This window comes from Pseudoliparis swirei, chromosome 20, assembly GCF_029220125.1.
Source record: "Pseudoliparis swirei isolate HS2019 ecotype Mariana Trench chromosome 20, NWPU_hadal_v1, whole genome shotgun sequence".
Lineage (NCBI taxonomy): Eukaryota > Metazoa > Chordata > Actinopteri > Perciformes > Liparidae > Pseudoliparis > Pseudoliparis swirei.
Window position 1 is genome coordinate 18,773,294 of NC_079407.1, and position 20,568 is coordinate 18,793,861.

General features: G+C 40.8%; 1 protein-coding gene across 3 annotated transcripts in view; it reads left to right on the forward strand.

Annotated features, from left to right (window-relative positions):
• The window catches only part of cadm1b (cell adhesion molecule 1b), a 131,665-nt gene that overhangs the window by 44,777 nt on the left and 66,320 nt on the right, over nucleotides 1-20,568 (forward strand). The window lies entirely within an intron of this gene.

Here is a 20,568-nt window from a genome sequence, read left to right on the forward strand (position 1 = left end):
GCGGTCATGTTGGTGATAGTAATTTACCAAGACAATTGTTGAGATCTGGGAACGCAACACTAACAAGAAGTCGAACAGTGCAAGACACATCAGCCGTCGGCGAATCAGAAAGATTTCAAACAAAGCCCCGGATAGACAAAACGGAAATCGAAGATGTTATTTATTATCCCAGCTGTCTCCCGTTAAGCTCCATCCCAGTTGCAGTCAGGACAAAACTCACTTGAAAATAAAGTGAATACAAATAAACTCCAAGTCACATTAATAAGTAAAACCTCTTCGACACCAATCAGCAGGCGAGAGAAGTTTGCTGGTGGACACAGTGGAGCATTTAGGAGCTACGGAGACAGATATTTCCCTCAGGAGTCGGTGTAGATGAAAAACAGAGCTAAAAAGAGAGTCAATATTGGACTTATCAAGTGGACACAAACGCAGCTCCTAATAAATCCTCATGTTGCTATGTTTTTGCTGGATGGGTAAATATGCAACTGTTAGCAGTTAGCACGTCAACGTTTCAACTTAAAACGTGATGCACGAACCCTAACTGGCAAAATACTTTTGTGTTGACACGTTCAGTTTTACCTTGAAATATGTGGTTTAGATAAGCATGATAACCTGTGGGCTTGTTTATACAACCTGTGTGTTCATCTGAAGGCTCATGTTTCTTGCCCCGTTAGCCTATAGTTTTCATGTTCCCAGAGCCCCAAACGTTACTTAGCTGTATAGTATAGTGTTGTTACCTGAAATGATGGTAAAAGCTATGAAAATGAAACCCACGTAGTTAATTAAGAATCAATTCACATTTTGAACAAAATGCTTTGTGGATTTTTACTAAATATTTAAATCAAAGTCATATGAAATAGTTCTCATCGCAGGGTGTTGTCCTTAAACAGCAGTTAATATTCCAGTAACCCTGCAGTATTGACACTGTGGTGGAACCACGTCCACGTCAGTGTGGCAGTCAGGTTGTGGTGTGGTCTGCTGAGCCTCAATTATGCATGAGGCCTGACCACCCTTCACCAGCTGTCACCGAGCTGACCACTGAATCCCATCTGGACCCTGGGGGACGTCACTGAGGTCCATCAGGGAGGCTGTAAGAAGAGCCCACTGACACGGAAACTCCCACCCGGATCCCACTTACTGCCTCTCCCTTCGGTTAATACTCCCCCTCTGAGGCGGGATTTATCTCGTTCCTAGGTTCAAAGGTTGGACTGCGGCTCTGAACTAGTACCCCGAAAGCTTTTTTCCCCTCTCCAGGCACCAGTGGGTTTTGCTTGAGTTAATATGAGCCTGAGGCTTTAAACCCACTCTGGGTATTAAAGGCTGCAATGTATATTATTATAGAAACAATGGTTTGGACTGAATATTTCCACATGTAATGATAATAAATGCAGCGCTTTCAATCACATTGTTAAAAGACATCAAAGCATTTTTAACACGACGCTATTTAAAAATGTGCCAAACTAAAACGGCAAAATACAATAAACGGGTTTGAATAATTAATGTTATTAATGTAAATAAAAGAAAAGATATTTTATTCAGAATCTAGAATCTAGTTTAATGTTTGCTGTTGATTTTTTTGAAATAATCTAGTTAAAAAGAGCATTGCGTTAGTTGAGAGGATGGAAAAACAAAGCAGAAATGCCTTTCTTCACAAAAAGATTTATTTTAATTTTTAATTTGTTGCTCAATCAGACCCTAGTTTATGTGTAACATTTGTTATACTTGTTCCAAAGGGTCACATGGGGTATCATTTAAATATGGAGATAACAGCAGACATGTTCAGGCATGTGCTCACTAATACTTAAAAAAATGTCTCCACGTTAAATAGGTATGGTTGAACAAATGTTGAAGCATTGCAGACATGTGTACTTTGTCTGACGTATTTAAGACTTTTACTGACACATTATCTGTACTACGAGCTTTTCAGAACTCTGAAGAACAAATGACATGTATTTAAAATTGCTACATACTTATTGTATACATCTTTTACTTTTGTTTTTACAGGGTAGTCAAACAGAATATAAGAAATGTGGGTCAAGATTATTTTTCCTAAAAAAGGTCTGACAGGTGTCGGGTTCCACTGATACAGTGGAGTCATGTTCGCTCAGTGTCAGTTACCTCTAAAACCGCTAAGTCCCTCTGTCACGTCTGTATTGATGATGTCATGGATCCGTTAATCACCGTCTGTGTTTTTAAGTACAGTAGTGTCTATTCAGCATGTCTAAAAGTGGCCCTTTGGAGCAGATGGTGCTGGAGGCAGGAGACCAACCCCTCTCTCACCTCAATCTGGATAACAGGGCTCATCTCTCCCAGCTGGGATGGGATGCAAAAGAGTTTGCTCAAGGCATAACTAGAGTTAGCAACCTTGTGAGATGAGCAATTGTGAAACCATGATTTATTTGAGGAGATTTCAAACAGAACATGAACACGTTACATAACTGTCAGCTGTGGATTCAGGGTGGTTCTTATTTGAGTGGAAGTAAAGTGCTTCCCCCATAAATCTTTTTTCAGGGTGCCATATGCCATATGAGACACCCGTCTAATGTCCTCAGGAAGTCCATAGATTAGTGTTAATAAGCACATACCATACTGTGAATTGTCATTACACACACATCCTGTCATCATTGAAACGTCTTACAATAATCCTTATCAGACATCCTTTGTGTTCTCACATCTGATTAGGGATAATTGAAGGGGCTCTTTTATCCTGCTGCACTGCAGCTGTGCAGCTAATTAGAAGTGTGACTGGTTGCTCCCAAACAATTTCTCACTTACATTTTGAACACTGAGCACCATACAAGTATATTATTGAGAATACACGTGTGCCACTGTTTGTGTGGACAGTGTTTGTACCCTGGAAGTTAGTAACTGATATGGAATTTTAATAGAAAACACAAGTTGTTTGCATACTCCTTTTTTAGTTAGGATTGCAGCATATTTCTGATTTCCTTTCAAATTATTTGAACATTCTACATTATTTAAAACATTTTTAGAATTGTCTTTCATTTCAGAGGTATGGAACGCTATACCATGTCTCAAGGCTGTGACGTCCTGCCAGTAACGAGTAGATTTGAAGAATACGATTTAACATGCTGAACGTGCGAAGAGCTCATTAAATGTGGTGCATTGTTCCAGTTTCAACCGGCCAGCAGGATATGGAGTAGTGATGCTATCTATAAGTGGTCGGAGCTTTTCTCATCTCTGTGTTGGCTGCAGAGTGAGTGAAGCGGCCAGCTCGACGTGGATACAGTATGTTAGGAGGTGGGCGAAAGGAGGGGTTTAAAGGAGATCTCATTCATAGAAAACAACTCTCACCCCTGTGTGAGACTGTTGGGGCCTTTAAGGTTGAAAACGTAACTTCATCAGACTTCGCGTGAATACAGGTACTGTATATTCAGAAATGTTTGCGTCATCTCTCTTTATATAGTAAAATAATTCCTTGTGACAGTGATTATACATATGTATGCGGACATATGGCCTGAACTACTGTATATTAAACATAGAGATCTGAATGTTTCCCTGTCATTATTACAAAATGTACCTATACCTGCCTATATAGTGAATGGTCGCGCTTTCAGGCTGTTCCTTTTTAGTTAAATTTGAAATGACCTCAAAGCAGTCCGTGTACTTTGCAAGGAAGTGAAATGCGTGAGCTTGTATCAGCGTCTCATCTCGTCAACAGCACGTTTGTGTTGCTCAAACAAACTAACTTCCATTGACCAAAGAGCTGTAGGATCATGTCGAATGAGTGAATATGTTTTATGTCTGCCAGCTATTGAATTAGAATCTCATTCATAATTTGGTTCTCATAATAAAGGTCACATTAGCATTTGTGTTGATAAGCAGTTGGCATGCGAGGCCCATAGCACCTGCATCTCTGCTGTTGTTGCAGGGTAGATCGAAGTTGGGTTAGTTGCAGAGGTTTCATAGGAGGAAAATGCACATTAGTTCATGGATAATAGGGAAATAGGTTTGTGGTCATAATGTGGTTTGAATATACGTAAATACTCTGACAGGAGGCATGCACGAGTCAATTAACATTCAGCTCACAGCCATGATGTTACATGTCTGAGATCAGCAAATCAATGGAGTTCTATAGGAGTACATTGGTAGCTTAATCATGCACGTTTCAACAGTGACCCATTATGTAAACAATATACTGTTCATCCTGTCTCGGGTTGCAAGGGGCTGGGGCATATCCCAGCATACTGAAGGTGATGTTCTTCCTAGACAGGTCGCCATCAATCCCAGAGCTAAAACAAGAACTAGATAATTATTCGTTTTTGTATTCATTTAAATTAGGACCGAGTACATTATTTAACATAATGATACCATTTGATGCACTGTACCAGAGTTAGCTGAAAGCGATTGTTTACTGCACACTCTGACAAAGGTGCAGAAAGCAAATGAGATTTGAGCTGCTCCTCCGTTGGTGAATCTAACAGCTGCGGCTGCTCTCGTGGCGCCGGAAGCCGAAGTCATTCAGACGTAGTCGGTGAAAGTCACCGAGCTGTGCGAGCCTACGGCTGATGTTATGAACCCAAACACGAGGGCGTTAGATGTTCCGACGTTTGTGGGATGTCCTCAACAAGTAGAAAGCAGAACAGCTGGTTAATTATTCCGTGGTGGATGGTGGAAAATATAACCCGCAAAGATTTGCAACGCTTTTGGTGTGAACGCGGCTTAATACATAATCATACAGTATAATAGGGCAGCCCCAAAACATTGATCATTCAAATCAATAATTGAGAAGCCACAATAACCAGATTTATTTGTTGGGCTCCGTACACACAGCAACACGGGATAACATCTCGTGGTTTGGATTAAAGCTGGTAATATGATATCTCAATTGAAACATCAAATTAAAAGGCATAATTTCAATGGCTGGCTAATCACAATCATCAGGTATTGACACACTTGATTTCCATTATTAGCGAACGTTTCTTCGAATGCCATGCCACAAAATGTATCGTTTTTTTAAAATGAAATACTGATGTGGGAGACAACCCTGCACCAGTAAAAGCTCAGGAAATATGACCCTGAATACATAACATTTAGATTCATAATGGTAAGGGTTAGGGTTAGGGTTTGGGGCGGCTTTAGCTCAGTGGGGTAAGAGGGCCGTCCTGCAACCGCAGGGTTGTGGGTTCGATCTCCGCTCTCCCCATTAGCTGCAAGTCGAAGTGTCCTTGAGCAAGGCACTGAACCCCCAGTTGCTTCCCGGGCGCTTCACCGCAGCCCACTGCTCCTTAATAACTAAGGATGGGTTAAATGCAGAGAACTAATTTCCCCTTGGGGATTAATAAAAGTGTATATTCTATTCTATTCTAAGCAGTAATTTGTGACGGTAAGGAGAATATTTATTTTGGTCATTACAGCTGACAGTGGCAAAACACATATTTACAGCCCAGTTTCTTTTTTTTTTGTTTTGGTCATGCTATGTTATCTTCCTTATTTATTTGAGAAGGTGGTCCTTATATTTTTTGTAATAATCAGAAGTTGACAAAGGAACCCATATGCTAAATTACATACACTATGAAGAGGATGCACACTTTTTATTTCTCCTTGTGGAACTTCACAGATGATGAACAAAGGCATTAACTTGTGATGTAACAGATAACACATGAGACTCATGTTGGGTCTTGCAAGAGTTTAACTTTTTTTCCATCATAGATAAGGAGGAAGATGGTAAAATATGGCCTTAACAATGAAGATTCAGACCAGTGTTCCATAATTGTTGTATAAGGAAAACAAACAATGTCATACTGAATCTAACAATATCAATGAAGACACAAGTCTGTGTATTATGTTAATGTTTTATATATGCATGCAAATATCTCTTCTTCGAGAATGTTGTATCCAGTCACCCTGAATTAATGTGTGGCAGCCACTCCACAGGGGTGTAGACTAAATATGAAACAAAATAAAATATATTTCGAAAAACATAAAAAGTATTTATTCACAAGAACAATTTGGCTGTCTATTATTTAAATATACTGTTCATCCAATATACAAAATAAAAGCGCAAAGTAAAATATTCAGCTGTGGAAAATGTAATCTGGAAGTGTTTGTCAGACAAATTAATAACAAAGACACCTACGAGCAACAGACGTGACCGGCATGCCTTTGAATTAAAACCTTTATGTGAGGCGACAGTAAGTGCCACCCACAAAGAAATAATAACTAATACATTAACGAACATAAAAATACTGTTCAGTTTAAAGTGGCCCTTCACATTCATTCTTGCTCTACTTTTTATTTGTATTCAGCCGGTTAGCACTCTATTGGAGCGACTGTGTTTTGCAGATCTTCTTTTACTGCAATAATGTCTTCCTGTGTTTTATTGAACGTGTGTGTTGGCACTAATTAATGATGTGCCTGCAGGGTACGCATGTGTGTTTGTGTGCGTGTCAGCGCTCTCACTATTTTGCGTCTGTGTTTTCTTTCATAAACCCATTTTGGTTGCTTGTCAGCACTAATGCTACTGTCAGCAGCAGTTGATGGAGCTCCACTCTGCTGGAAGACTATCTGATCTATGAGCTGTGACGTAATACTCTCCTCAATCACCAGTCATGGGAACAGTAAATCAGAGCACCGCTACTCTGCATGGCGCTAATGTTGCCTCCCTGCTCCACCAATGAGCTCATCCACAGGCCAAACGGCGCCAAGAGGTACGGTTTTAGACTCAAAGCAAAGACGATGAAGACGACGAAGCCAGAACTCATGAGCTGAAACATAACCAAGCACAAATTAACAGAGGCTTGGACTTGAGGAGTGTTCAAACTACAGGAAACTCACTGCATAGTCATGCATTAGTGTTCAATCAACAAGTCTTCCCAATGTAATAATAGACTTTGGTAAGGTGAAGAACACATTGTGATGTGGGATAAAGTTACAACTGGTTAAGGCCTCCATCTAAATGGTGAAAACAATCATCACTTAGTTAAGTACACACTGTCCACTGCTTTCTCCCATTTCAATGTCAACTTGTTTCCACTTGTAGTTGCCCGATCCAACTCTTCTGGCCTCCTCGGGCCATCAATGAGACATATGTGGAGGATGCAACTTATTGTAGATGGAAGTCTGGTGGATACAACCAAAGGAAGTGTGGCGTTGGAACTATCAATTAAATAATGGAGGAGAAGGCAAAACCAGGAGAAGTGGTCACTGATATTTTTGTGCACCGATTGCATTGCTCCTCTTTGTCATAATGTTACACCTTTGTATGGCGGGTTCATTTGAGAGAATAGACTAAGATATCATGAAACTACCACTCAGTTACCACCAGTGAAGTTCCTGCTGGGAGGGGACAAACAGGTAACCACCCCTGCAGAGATGGGTGAATATGGTCACTGAGCCACAGGCAGAGGTCAACAGACGGAGCTCGGCAGGGCGTTGGGAACAAGCTGTGCCCGTTCTTTCACTAAGGGAAGCACCGGCACAAGAAGTGGACTAAAGACAATAGATGTGATTTGAAGAGTGTCCCCATGAGAGGAATAATGAACGTATTGGGAGGATTGTCGCCAGGGTCAGGATTGCAAAGTATTTTTTTTTCCACAAAAGGCACGATCTTCTGAGTGTGACAGCGATCACAGTGAGGAGGCAGGCAGGGCGACGCCAGGCTGCTGGTCATGAAGCAGAACTGCCAAGACAGAGGCTCAGTCTTCTGGGGCCCAGGATGATAAGAGAACTGCATGAAGAAGAAGAATATCCATCTGGCATGACAAGTTTCCAATTAAGTGCGCTGGATGCTGCATGCTTTTATGATCCATCCACGTTTGCCAGTTTATTTATTTTTTCATCTTCTCCACTCCAAGCAGCTCTCGTTTGCCATTGTCAGAGCTCGTCCCTTCTGGTGGACAGCTAGCGGTAGAACTTGGGACTGGGCTGGAGTTTTTCATATTCGGGTTAGCACTCAGCCTCAGCAGTAATAGAAAGTGATGGGCTGGAGTGGATATGTATAGGCAGCGGCACTGAGGGAGATCAATGCTTGAGCTCAAGTAACACTCTGCCCTAGAAGTCCAGGGGAATAATGTGTGGCAGGAAGTGAATTCAATAGAAACTGAAAATAAACATTAAAAACATGAATTAATTGAAGGACTTTCTCAAGACATTATATTGCCAGGAAGCACAACAGAGAAATATCCAATTTCAGGCCACGTCATATTGTAGCACTATTATCCCACACACCACGCTCTGCACATGTGAGCTGGTCTGACACAAAGGATGCAGAGCTAAATGAATGCTATCAAGCATGATTTTAGGTAAAAATATTTTTTTTAATTTTCTCACAGCAAGAAGGTCAGATGCATCTTCACAATCCAACGGATAAATGGATCGGGTTTTTACGCCACAGGTAGTTCAAGGCCCAGTCTGCCAGCAGCCACATAAACATAGGCTTTCGGCCTTAAACACAGGTTGCTCGGTCTGGTGAGGCTTATCAAAACACAAAATGTCCTCAGGCTGAAGGGGCGGTTTGACGTGACCAACGGGACACTGAAGGGGACATTATTGTGGCATCACTTGAGTGACCTGCAGGATTTTCTCTGTCCCTGCTATAAATGCAATGTGTTTTCTTCGAGATTTGAGAATCAGCGATTGTAGGATTAGATTAAATTACAGCCTGTGGGAGTTCTGGTTTTGAAGGAGCACATAGGTGTTTACAGAGTGAGGAAGACTGGTTATCAGTTGCCACGTGACTTTGCACACATTTGCACATCAGAGTGTGATTTTAAATGGGATACCATACAGTATGGCTGCGTTTTCCTGGATCTAAAAGGTTATTGGCACGTGAATACCCCTCATGTGTCTGTATCCATTTGACTTGTTGTTATTGCAACAGGTGTTACCCACAGATAAAGTGTGAGAAGAGTGAGAAATAGGATTTTCAGTTGAAGGATGGACATTTCTTATCTCAGATAACCACTTTACTTCTGTTATAACCTGTCTCTTCCTCTGAGTTCAGTTCAACTGTTGGAAAAAAGTGTGTGTGTGTGTGTGTGTGTGTGTGTGTGTGTACAGGTTGCGATTGTGTATGTTGTATTCCTCTAAGATGCACATGTACACACATATACTCTAAAATGAGTGAGGGATTTGCAGTTTAGATTGAATATCCAATTAAAGATAAATTAACATTTTAATTATCTTCACATTTTGAGAAGGGCATATATTCTATGATGATACTGCAGCTATTTTACATAGCTTTCTATTTTTTTAAACAGTTTTAGGACATAGTTGTGTCATTCTTCTAACTGAGTATTTCCTTTGGCAACGATTGACATTTTTTCAACTACTAAGCTAATAATAGAATACATGTTAATGCTGAGTGTTTTCTTTCTTTTCAAGAAACTCACATTATGATGGTTTTGCACCATCAGTGAATTAGGAAGTCTTTCTTATGCAACATGGAAAAGCTAGTTAGCCCAGCTTGCTAATATTATCATCATCGCTTGATACATTTAGGAAATATATATTGTACACAGATTAATACATACAGACACACCTGTGTTTGATTTTGGGCCTTCTGCAGTATTCTTAGTGGTATATTTGATGAAGTTAAGTGTGCTGATATTCCCTTATCCAATTCAGACTCTCTATTTTAAAGTTCGAAAAGTAGATTTTTTTAAAGATACGTGCCTGTTTCAGTTCTCAGCTGGTTGAACCATTACACTGTATTTGTTCTCCATCTACAAAAAAATTATGTTTCAGCCATCTAATTGTATACACAGTCAGGCTTTGGTGGCAGGTGATTAAAAAATTAACGGTAGTGTATGTACAAATAATATAAGAAAACCTTTAAGTCTTGACTAAAAAAGGAAGAACAACAAGGATTTAAACACAATCAAGAATTAATATTTTGCAGACATAAGTTTGGATAATATTGTGGGTGTTATATAGTTATTAATTTACGTGTTTTTGAATACTTTCCATGTTTTGAACACCAGATGTTGCCACCAGTTGTTTGGATTAACAACTTTTTACATAAACAGGTTAGCCTTCCAATCTCTTCGTGTTCAAAGCCACCGAGGCCTGGGAGAGATTTGCTCCAGAAATCTCAAAATCAAGTGAGGAGCAAAACAGAACATGAAGACAAAGTAACCTCTCAGCAAGATATTTGGAGAGGCATGATCCTACAGGCTGGTCTGTTGGTGCTACTTATAGAAATATTGGCACCGGCGCCTCTCTGTTTATAAAGCTGGCGGGCCCAGAGCATGGGGTAGAGACTGTGGAGATCTCTGATATTTGGCAAAGTCAACAGAAGTAACAGGAGGATACTTCATCATAGTCACAGTCACTGTCAGGTACCTGAGACTTTGCCAGCTTTTTCAATTTCTCCTGGCCTCACAGCAATTTACCGAGCGGAGATAAAAGCAGTTGAATGGCAATCTGTATATCATTTTATTTGGATAAAACAGTGAGGCTGAAGGACACCACAGAGATATAACCAATAATACAGTCCGAAGAGCTATTTGGCTTGGCTGCCAATGGAGAAATGTCGCAAAGTTGCTTTGAGGAGGTCACCAGATGACATGGAAGTCACAAACCGTTATTCCTGACAATCTGGGAGCCTATTGAGTGGGGACTGTTTATTGTTTCAGTGTGAAAGGGTTGAAACATACAAATAGAATGACGGTGGAACGGACATTGACTCGTTTGCTGTGGTCATCTGGTTAAAAAATGAATGCCGTTTGATGTCGTGGTAACTACACACGTCAGTGAGGCCGTAAAGTGTGGGACACATGTTTGCTCCTTCACGAAGCCGGTAACAATGGTAGACACCGGGCAAAATCGTCTGCATGGCAGGACTACACACTCGATGACGACAGTGTGCCACACGTCAGTTTCTACAGAGCTTAGCCTGCGCCAACGAGATATGTCGAGATGGAAACCCTCAATTAGCTTTTTGCACGCTTTCGCACATCTAGTGTAACCATCAAGACACGGCCTCTACGACAATGCTACATATTCAAAAGGTCCGACTCTCTGACCATCCTGCCACTTTGATTTTAATTAGACTGTCATTCTGTTCCTGTGTTAACTAAAAGCCCAAATTGTCCGCATGCCTGTACCGCCAGAGGTAATGAAGACGTGCGTCTCGTTTATTTGGCGAAACAAAAGATTTAAAACAGTTCCCTGATGTGGTTTTCACGTGTTCCCCCGATCCGGTTGTCACTTCAGATGCAGCGCACTAATTCCGCTACGGGACGGCTTCCGATGGCAGCAGCGTGTCGGGATAAGTACAGTTCACAGCAGGACCGGGCTAATGGATTTCCTGTGTGTCCCTGTGGGTTGTTCCACTATCAACAGGAGAGTGGCTCAAGTCCTGCCATTCACAAACCTCGAAGCTGATAACGAGGGGAAGGAAAGCAGGCTGTGCCACAGTGCACCCGTCACTCCGGCTCCCGTTCCAAATGGCTGCTGTTGATTTAACTGATTGGAGACGGGCCCACTTAAACAAAACAGAGTGCGGCCATCCCGCTGAGAATGTTACACAGACACAACACGTCGGTATAACTGGCCTCTTGTTTACTCTGACACGGCAGACGTGACCTTTCCTGAGCATTTCAAATAACCAGTGGGACCTGACAGAGACAAAGTTGGGCTTGGGAGAGGAAGGTCCTGCTCGCACTGACATTACCGGCCATCTGCTTTCACGGGCCGAATGGGAGAGCAGCACAGAAGCACGTCCTTAGAACTGCTAGCAGCTTTTCAATTTATTTTCAATCATAAGTCATAAAATAATTCCGATTAGTGCTTTCACTGGCAATCGGTCAATCGATTACTGTGCTGAATATGTTCTCATTAATGTAATAATGTTTATGTTTTAGTTTTTGTCAGATAAAAGTAAGAAACCCCATCACAACTTCCCACAGCCGATATGACATCTTCTTGTCTGACCAACAGATCAAAGTCCATTTAAAATCAAATGACTGCCACATAACACAAAGAAAAGTACGACATCCTCACATTTTAGAACTCAGAACCAGGAAATGAATTCCTATTTGATTAATAGGCCTTTTGTGGCAGGCATTTATGTTATTTCAAGATTATTTGTGGTTATGTTTTTCTTTATTTAATAGCATACAGTAAACAAGGAAGAGAGACTGACATGGACTGGCCTGGCGAGGGTTGTTCTGGCTGAGGCATATGTCATCATCAGAGCTGAAATCCAGCTTTTGTTTCTAAGAATATTGCAACAATCAAAACAACAAACAGCATTAAGTGTACTTGTGAACACTCTCTGCCCTCTTCTGCTGATTAACCAGCTTGGTCAGGTTTCACTTGATATCGGTGTCGTAGAAAAAATGATGTGTCCACAATTCACTGCTCACTAACACCAACAACAATTCTGTTTGAATGTGAGGAAAGTAACAGGTTACAGCTTAAAGACGTGTTTTTTATGACTGCATTGGATTTCCTGGAAATGTAATAGCACACACTTCAGCGCTGTGCTAAGCTTGTCTTTATGGATGGGCATGGCTAACTCAGTGTTTTGTGACTCTGTCTTTTATGGCTGCGTGTAATCAGACTGCTGTCTTTCTCGAGATTAATAATAGCTGTGATTTCACGAGGTGCTACTGTATCAGCGTGGCTGTGTTCCAAGATGTCCTTTGGCCAGGGAGCATGAACCAGCAGCAGAATGAATGACTGCATATCCCATTACCCCAGTGCTGGGTTTGCATTTTGTCCTCTCTCTTGGAGCTAAACTGAGGGGAAAAAAAGAGAATCTGGAGTATCTTTAGAGCAGAAGGAAAACGTGTGAGATTCCTCTCCCTCAGCACCCTGCTGATTTACGCCTCGCCTTATCCTGACATGAGAATGAATGCTTTTGAAATACTGGTTCTTGCTTGTTGCATAGCTGGCAGCAGGAATAATGTAACGACATGTTAAGAGTGAAGAGTTCCTACCAGCAGGACAGCAAACTGACCTTTGCCCAGCTAAGTGATGGTTTCAGCTCGGCTCCATCTGCCCATTGTGTTTGCCCTTGGCAACCCAACATAGTTGCAAGTGTTGGGGAGTTAATGAGGACTGTGGAAAGGTTAAGTAAACAGGAGGGGCCAGCCTAACAGGGAAATTACTGCTACCATCATCACCGACCGTAGCTGAGCAGAGCTCAGGCTGCTCTCATCATTATGTCATTCATCAGCTCTGATTTTAATGACGCGTGGGTGATATTGAACTGGAGATTACAGCCGCATGCCAGAAGCACACGATGGCACCCTGGCATCAAAAATGCTATGGATTCTAATTGAAGTCACACATTGCCAAAGAAGGAGTAGAAGTACAACCTTAGGATGTTGTTCTCTTTTGGAGACGACGTTCTCTGTGAAGCGGAGTGAGGGGGGAATGTGCCCGTTTTTCAGTCTTGCCATCCCTCATGGTTGGAATCTGCTCCTTGGAGCTTCTCCTCGGGACCAACACAGCCTGCCGACTCCCCACATACCATGATGGATGACGGGATTGTTATTCAGCATTCCTAGGCTCCGCTCGGCTGCCAAGCTGCTGTCTCCTCCGATGGCCATTGTTCTCCGCTCGGCTGGAAGAGTCACCTTTATCCAATTGAAATAAATGAGATATACTCAAACTGAGACATTAATTACAAAGTTTATCTCCCGGCTAAAGTACACTAATAAAGGTCTCTAATAAGGCATCCATCATACACTGCACTGGATGTGGCTAAGGGCACCGGCCAGAGGTCATCCAATTTGATGAATGGCAGTCACGCATGATGCAACAAAAGATATCACAGATTTACCCTTTTACACACTAATAATGAACTTATAGGAAGAGGCAAACACACAGGTACTTCTGGATGCATTTTCACCGAATTTTAACAAAAGTTATTTGAAGACGCAGCCCCCCCCCCCCCCCCCACACACACACACACACACACACACTCGTAGTAAATCGTCATGTTTACTTGTCAAAGCAGAAAACCTGCACAACAGCTGTAAGTACTATTTGTGTGCTTGCCTGCAAACAATTATGACAAATGTGCAGTCTGGACTGACTGGAGTACAGGCCAATCGGTCCTGCTGGCTCTAAGATGAACCCAAAGAAAGAACCAATGCCAACACTGAATTGAGCTTTTCTATAAGCTAACCCTATAAAGATCATTCTTTATATATAAAGCAAAGGTAATGATATTTTTTTTTTACAATAAGGCAATGAAAGGAACTCGTCTTATGCTCCACTAAGTCTTAAAGAGCCTTTTTTTCTTGTACCGAGAAGTAAATTGTCCATGCAGTGCAATTTTAGTGACCATATTGTGGCTTTTGGCAGCGACTCAGAATGAGTGTCTGACATCTCCTCTGCTGCTCCGCTCTGCTCTGCTAAGATCGCACCAGCTGTCTCCCGGTTGCTTTCTAATGTCTTCTTTGTTAACATGTTATCAGCCGTCTGATAACGGCGTAACTGGAGGCTCCCTCCAGCACTGGACGACAATGGCACGAGGATGTGTGGCAAAGATCTTCTGTGGCCACGAGTCAAAGTGGAGCAGTTAGGAAACAAGGAAATGTGCATTCTACTGTTGATCATTGCATCCATAAATAACAGATGATAGTGGAATAGTTCAGCCTAATTAGCTTCGCACGGTAAGAATCAGCACAAGTATTCTCATCTGTGTGATTTGTGTTTAATACAACAACTTGACACCACATGTTGCAGAAAGAAAACAATGGGACATGAACTGTTTGTAAGAAACATAAGGCAACCCTTTGAACAAGGATTAAAGCTACATGTGTGTGTCTTTTTCATTTTGAAACAGGTGCCCCCATGCATGTCATACATCATACAAACATGAAAGCACATTCATCAGTGAAGGAACATGACCAGCATCCTCAAGTGTACTACTTACAATATGCAAAGTAGCAGCTTCCCCTCACATGCAAAACAACCATTTTACTCCTTAAGATCTATTATTCACGTTCTTGCTTGCATATCCAATTACTAAATGAGCTTTGCCTCATTCCAATAACTCCAAAAAGGAAAGAAAAAAACCCCTCTATGCTCTATGGTAGCAATCAGTAACACCACAGGGTGACATGGCCTTTTTTCCCCCCGTTGCTCTCATATTGTCTTCCTTTGGTGTCATTAATCACTGAATATGTGGACTGATCATCCTGTTAAATGTAAACGTGGATAAACACGTGAAAAACATGCCACATGCACACACATTTCATGAACAGGTGACGACTTCTTGCACAAGGAATTGTCCAGGGCTTCCTGTGATAAACGTTTGCCATTTAGGGTCTATTCGAGCTGAGAATCAGAGAAGATAAACTGCCTGGAGCAAAATGGTCTCCTACTGTTTAGTTGCATGCTGTGTCTGGTGGTGGGTGTGAAAGGAAAGTCCTATTTTGTAGAAAGAAAATAATGTTACAGGAGCTTGTTCCTTCCTCTCGCTGGAGCAGAAGTTCACCCCTGCAGGCCGACCAAAGCTCTGTGGTTTTCTTGCTCCTGCCTCTGCGACTCATCTGTCATTGGCCAGACCTAAAGCTGCTGGATTTTTGCCTGAAGACTTTAAAAAACTCTCTGGCGAGAGGTCATACATTGAATTAGAAACCCAGTGGGAGGAAATACCGCCGCGCTGGAGCAAAAGCAAGTATTAAACTGCATTATTTGTGGCACCGGAGCCTCAAGCGTCGCTCGCCCCGTCAGTGTGAACCTGGTCATGTGAAGTTCCAGGGAAACACATTTAAATACCATGAGTTCATTGTGCAATTGACCTCTCAGATCGTGTTGTGGTTTCACCAAGTCTTCTCATTATTTGTATTTATTTAAATACAGTATATATAATTTCGATGTATGTACCTTCACCTTTAGTGCAACATATGTTTGCAACGCTTATTACATACAAGTAAGTAAGCAAGTACATCAATTATTATTACTTTTGCACCAAAGTGTAAGTACTATTATTTGTTAATTGTTTTATTATCTTTTAGTAGCATGTGTAACATCATCCGAGATGTGTCTATCTGTGTGTTTGTAAAGTACTGGTAAAGTAAATGTCAGCACATGTACTGGATCCTGGTGGTTACTTTCCACTAACAGTCAACAGTCTGTGAGGTTGATAATGTTTGAAATGGCACAGCAGAATAATAAAGTAGCTTAGACAACTAATAAGCAACTGCAATGTGGGGAAGCACACGGGCCTCCTCCCCGGCAGCATCGCTCCCCTTCAAGTGTTCAAGTGTTTGTCATTCGGCCTAATGAGGTGGCCTCGTATAGGAGGAACACCACACAGCCACCTCAGGGATGGAGAGCTGGGGTCGGGTTCAGGAGGGTTTCTGACTTCCTTTAGCGCATTGGCAGAAAATGGATTTGCACAAGACGGCACATGAGTGGAGTTGTTGGAATCAGTTTTGCCTTAAAAGCTCGCTGCAGAAGTTACAATCCCTTCCTCTGGGTGGTTCTCAAAAGCCAGCAGAAGCTTTTAGATTTGAGCGTCGTAAAGAACCACTGGGTTCACTTTTATGAATCATAACTTTATTTACATAGCACCTTCTAAAAACAGAGTTTACAAAATGCTCTACATAGAATCAAGGCAAAACAAATGGAATGGTAAAATACAAAATAAAGAACAGACAAACTAAATGAGGGAAACCAAAGAACTGTATAAAAAACGACATCACTTCGAAGCTATTGGAGATGAACACAGTGCATCCTCTAGACGTGAATGGAGATCAAATTCAGAATATTTTAAGAACACTGACAACATAGAGATGAGCTGTACAAGTAGAGGAAGCACAGAGAGTAAAAGACACACAGACAGAAACACATAAACGTGAAATGGTTTATGATGACAATAAACATACTCATGGTCGGTAAAAGAATATGACATGAAATCAAAATTATTTAATTTACTGTGATAGAGATGTCAATGCATATTGGCTTATTGAATTAATTGAATGTGGTGCTGTGTTAAATGTAAAAGTATGTGTAATGTGTAAAATTATATTACATCGTAATATATACATGTTGGCTTGCTATTCTATAGTATGTATTGTCATTAATATAGTGTCTATCTATCTACAGTATATATTTTTTTAGATATATTTTTTTACATAAAAACAAAATCAAAGCAAACTGAAAAAAAAGATCTGCTTAAAAGAAAGCTAAATGAATCGAGTGATAAATCAAATGATTGTGGTTAGACTTATACGGCGGAGGAATATGTGTTTTAATTATTCACCTGAATTACTGAATTGAAAATATGCTTGAATAAATCATTCAATTATGACTGACAATTAATACATAAAACTACAATAAGGTCATCAATTATTAAAACAGCTCCCCACTTATTATTAAAATAGCGGCCAGAAGAGTTCATGGTCCAAGCCGTCAGCTCGGTTGACTGAACCTAAAGTTCACCCTTTGTGTTATTGCCTGCAGACAAACTTTAAACTTCAGAAATTCATTTCTCCCACAGAGTTCAAAGCCTGAGTATGAGATGAATCCTGAGGGGCGTATTGTTTTGCATAAGATATTATCTCCCAGGCTGTGGCACTGCTCTCTGATCTCTCCTTCTGTCTGCTTCTGTGTTTTTAGGGCTATGAGATTGTTTACGTAATATGATAATGCATTGTTGGTCTGAAGCTTCATATGTGATGCCCCCACATTTGGCCCACCGAAAATCATTTTTAATCTCATAAAAGAATACATTAAAGGATCTAAAAATAAATATCCCTGCTGGTGATCGTCCAGTGAGGCTCTTTGTGCCAAACTCCACCGAATGGCCGTCGAGCAGCGCGCACTGCCAGCCATTTGTTTCACGCTGCGACATAACTCACCGGGTACAATCTGCACAAATCATACAGGCATTAAGATTCAGTTCACTGCAGAGGAAAGGAAGATCGCGAGGTGAGGTGGATAAGCCCTGAGGGAGAGGCTTTTCATAAACATGACACACTATAGCTGGACAAAAGTATGTGGACGCTATGTGATGCACATGTGAGTGAACTGTGGCCATTAATAAGCTGCTATCACAGAGGAAAGCTGCAGGGACCAGTGCTCTTCACCCCACCAGCATCCCCCACAATGCACCACAAAGGCATTGTAGAGGGTCGGTCAAGTTACAGAGCAACCATATTGTTATGGAGCTTGTTGTGTGCATGGGGGCATTGCCATGTTGCAACTTGAAGTGGCCATCCCCAAACTGTTACTACACAGAAGAAATTAAATTATCGTCGAGAATATGACTTTATGCTGTAGCATTAAAATAATAAAAAACTTATATTACTTATAGCACTGCTCTTCTGCAACACTTTCTGACTCGTATTTTACATTTAAAGAGAAAAAGTATCAAAAAGTGTTGCTGCAGGTATTGTGTTTTTATTCAATTTCCCACAATGCAACTGAAACTGGGATTTGGAAGTGTTGTGTCATTACTAGCAGAGCTATAGATGAGCCTTAACCCTAGTTTAGGTTTATTATCCAAATATTGATTTTGCATTTCACTTAACATGTCATATGTGCTTCATGGCATGATTAAAAAGATGCATGTAAACATGACATCACCACAGTCTGTCAGATTGTTACAGTATCACAGAGGCAATGACATATTCTCTTTGTTGAGAATACTGCTCCCATCTCCGTTGTCTACTATCACTTCTTTTTTTGTTTCAGTTTGTGAATTATTTATTTTTGATGAGATTACAAAGCTTATTCTCTGAGGTGTTTTTTGCAAATGCATCTGGTACAGTTATTGTTCATGGGTCTGCCATTATCAACTCATAAATAATAAAACAATAGTAATAATAATAAATAAGTAAATTAGTGAAACTTCTATTAACTTCTTATTGTAATCAAGAACCAGTAAGGACCCATAACAGAGTAGAAATAAGTAGACTAATTATATACTTTATGTTTCAGTATAGAAGTGACAGATCGTGGGGTCAGCATCCATATATGGTTCAATTTGTTCACTCTGTCACAGTATGCAAGTTAACCCTTGTGTTGCCTTCGGGTCATTTTGACCCGAATCAATATTACACCCTCCCCCCGGCTTCAGATTAATTTGACCCCATTCAATGTTTAATGTCGGTGTTCTTTCGGTAGTCAACAAACAAACATAAAGTGCCTCACACTTAAACTTGGAAAACAATATTAATTCTAATAATTTTCTGGAGGTTTTAATTGCTGGCGTCAAATTGAACCCAAAGGGTAAAATATGTTAGTAAATATAAGGTAACAGGAGGGTGAAACATTGAATCGGGTCAAAATGACCCATAGGCGGGGGGAGGGTGTAATATTGATTCGGGTCAAAATGACCCGAAGGCAACACAAGGGTTAAGTGTACTCATATTAGTCTAAATGTGTGTGTGTGTGTGTGTGTGGGGGCGTCTGCCTCAGACACTGCGACCAGCTGGATGCCCAGTGAGCAGCGTTTCTCACTTTTGATGAGAAATACATGAGAGCGACATTTTGACATGAGAAACAGGATGCAGTGGAATTCCAATAACACCACTATCACGAGGAAGTATTTCGTACTGGAGACGTTGACAAGACAAATGTTTGTTCAATGGGTTGTAATAATCTGTAATCAGAGCACAGCAAATGCATATTCCATCAGACTGTTTTGTAGTGCAGATATATTTGAAAAATTGCCTTAGGACTGTGATCAAGCACTGGATCCACATCATCTCAAACAGCCAGAATTAGAACATTTTGTAAACAGTGTTTATCTGTAATCGCTGTCTTTTTTTCTGACAGTAAAAAGGAAAAGACATCATCCCCTGTTTTTCCCTCCAGTTGAAGTTGGCTGTTAAAGTGAAGATGAGTCTGTGCTTCGTTTTATACAAATACTGTTGATTTTAGTAACCAGACCTTTGGGAGTTAGTAGTTCCTCAAATAGCCGTAGAGATGGGCTGTATTTCCCCAGAGTAAAGGTGTGTCCTACTTTGCTCCAGAGTCAGAGAAGCAATTTGAATGCTTCGATGTGCAATGAAGACTCTGCTCTTGAGCGGCGGTGTCAAGAGTGGAATCCAGGAATTTGTTTGGAATTGCAGAAACAAAGTTTTCGAAAAACCTTTAAATAAAATCCTGTGGTGTATTTTTGCTCAGCACTATATTTGTAAGTATAATTCCTCTTTATTCATTTAAATTATTTAGAGCCAGTGATAAACTCGATAGATTGACTCTAAATGGCTTTTGTTACCAACAACACATAAACATGCATTGGCTGCATTAATATAAACCACTGTTTGTGTGTGTGTGTGTGTGTGTGTGTGTGTGTGTACTTAATCTAAAAACCTGACCAGTGTTATTGCGAGGTTGGAAGAGCTGCTAAATATATTTAAATTATAATTTGCAGCAGTACCGTTGTGAAACATGGTTTACTGTGATGCAAAGAAAAGGGCTTAAATTGACTAAAATAAATGTAAAACCAGTGGTATAGTAACAAGGGGGTCCTCATATAATATGTTTTTGTACAACAAAAGTAAGGTTGTACAACTTTTGTTCACACCGGATAAAAGGTCAAGGGACCAGAGACACAAGATAAGATAGTTCAAAGATATAAAAGCTATTAAACTAAAGCTATTAAAACTATGTTGATAAAATGAAAAC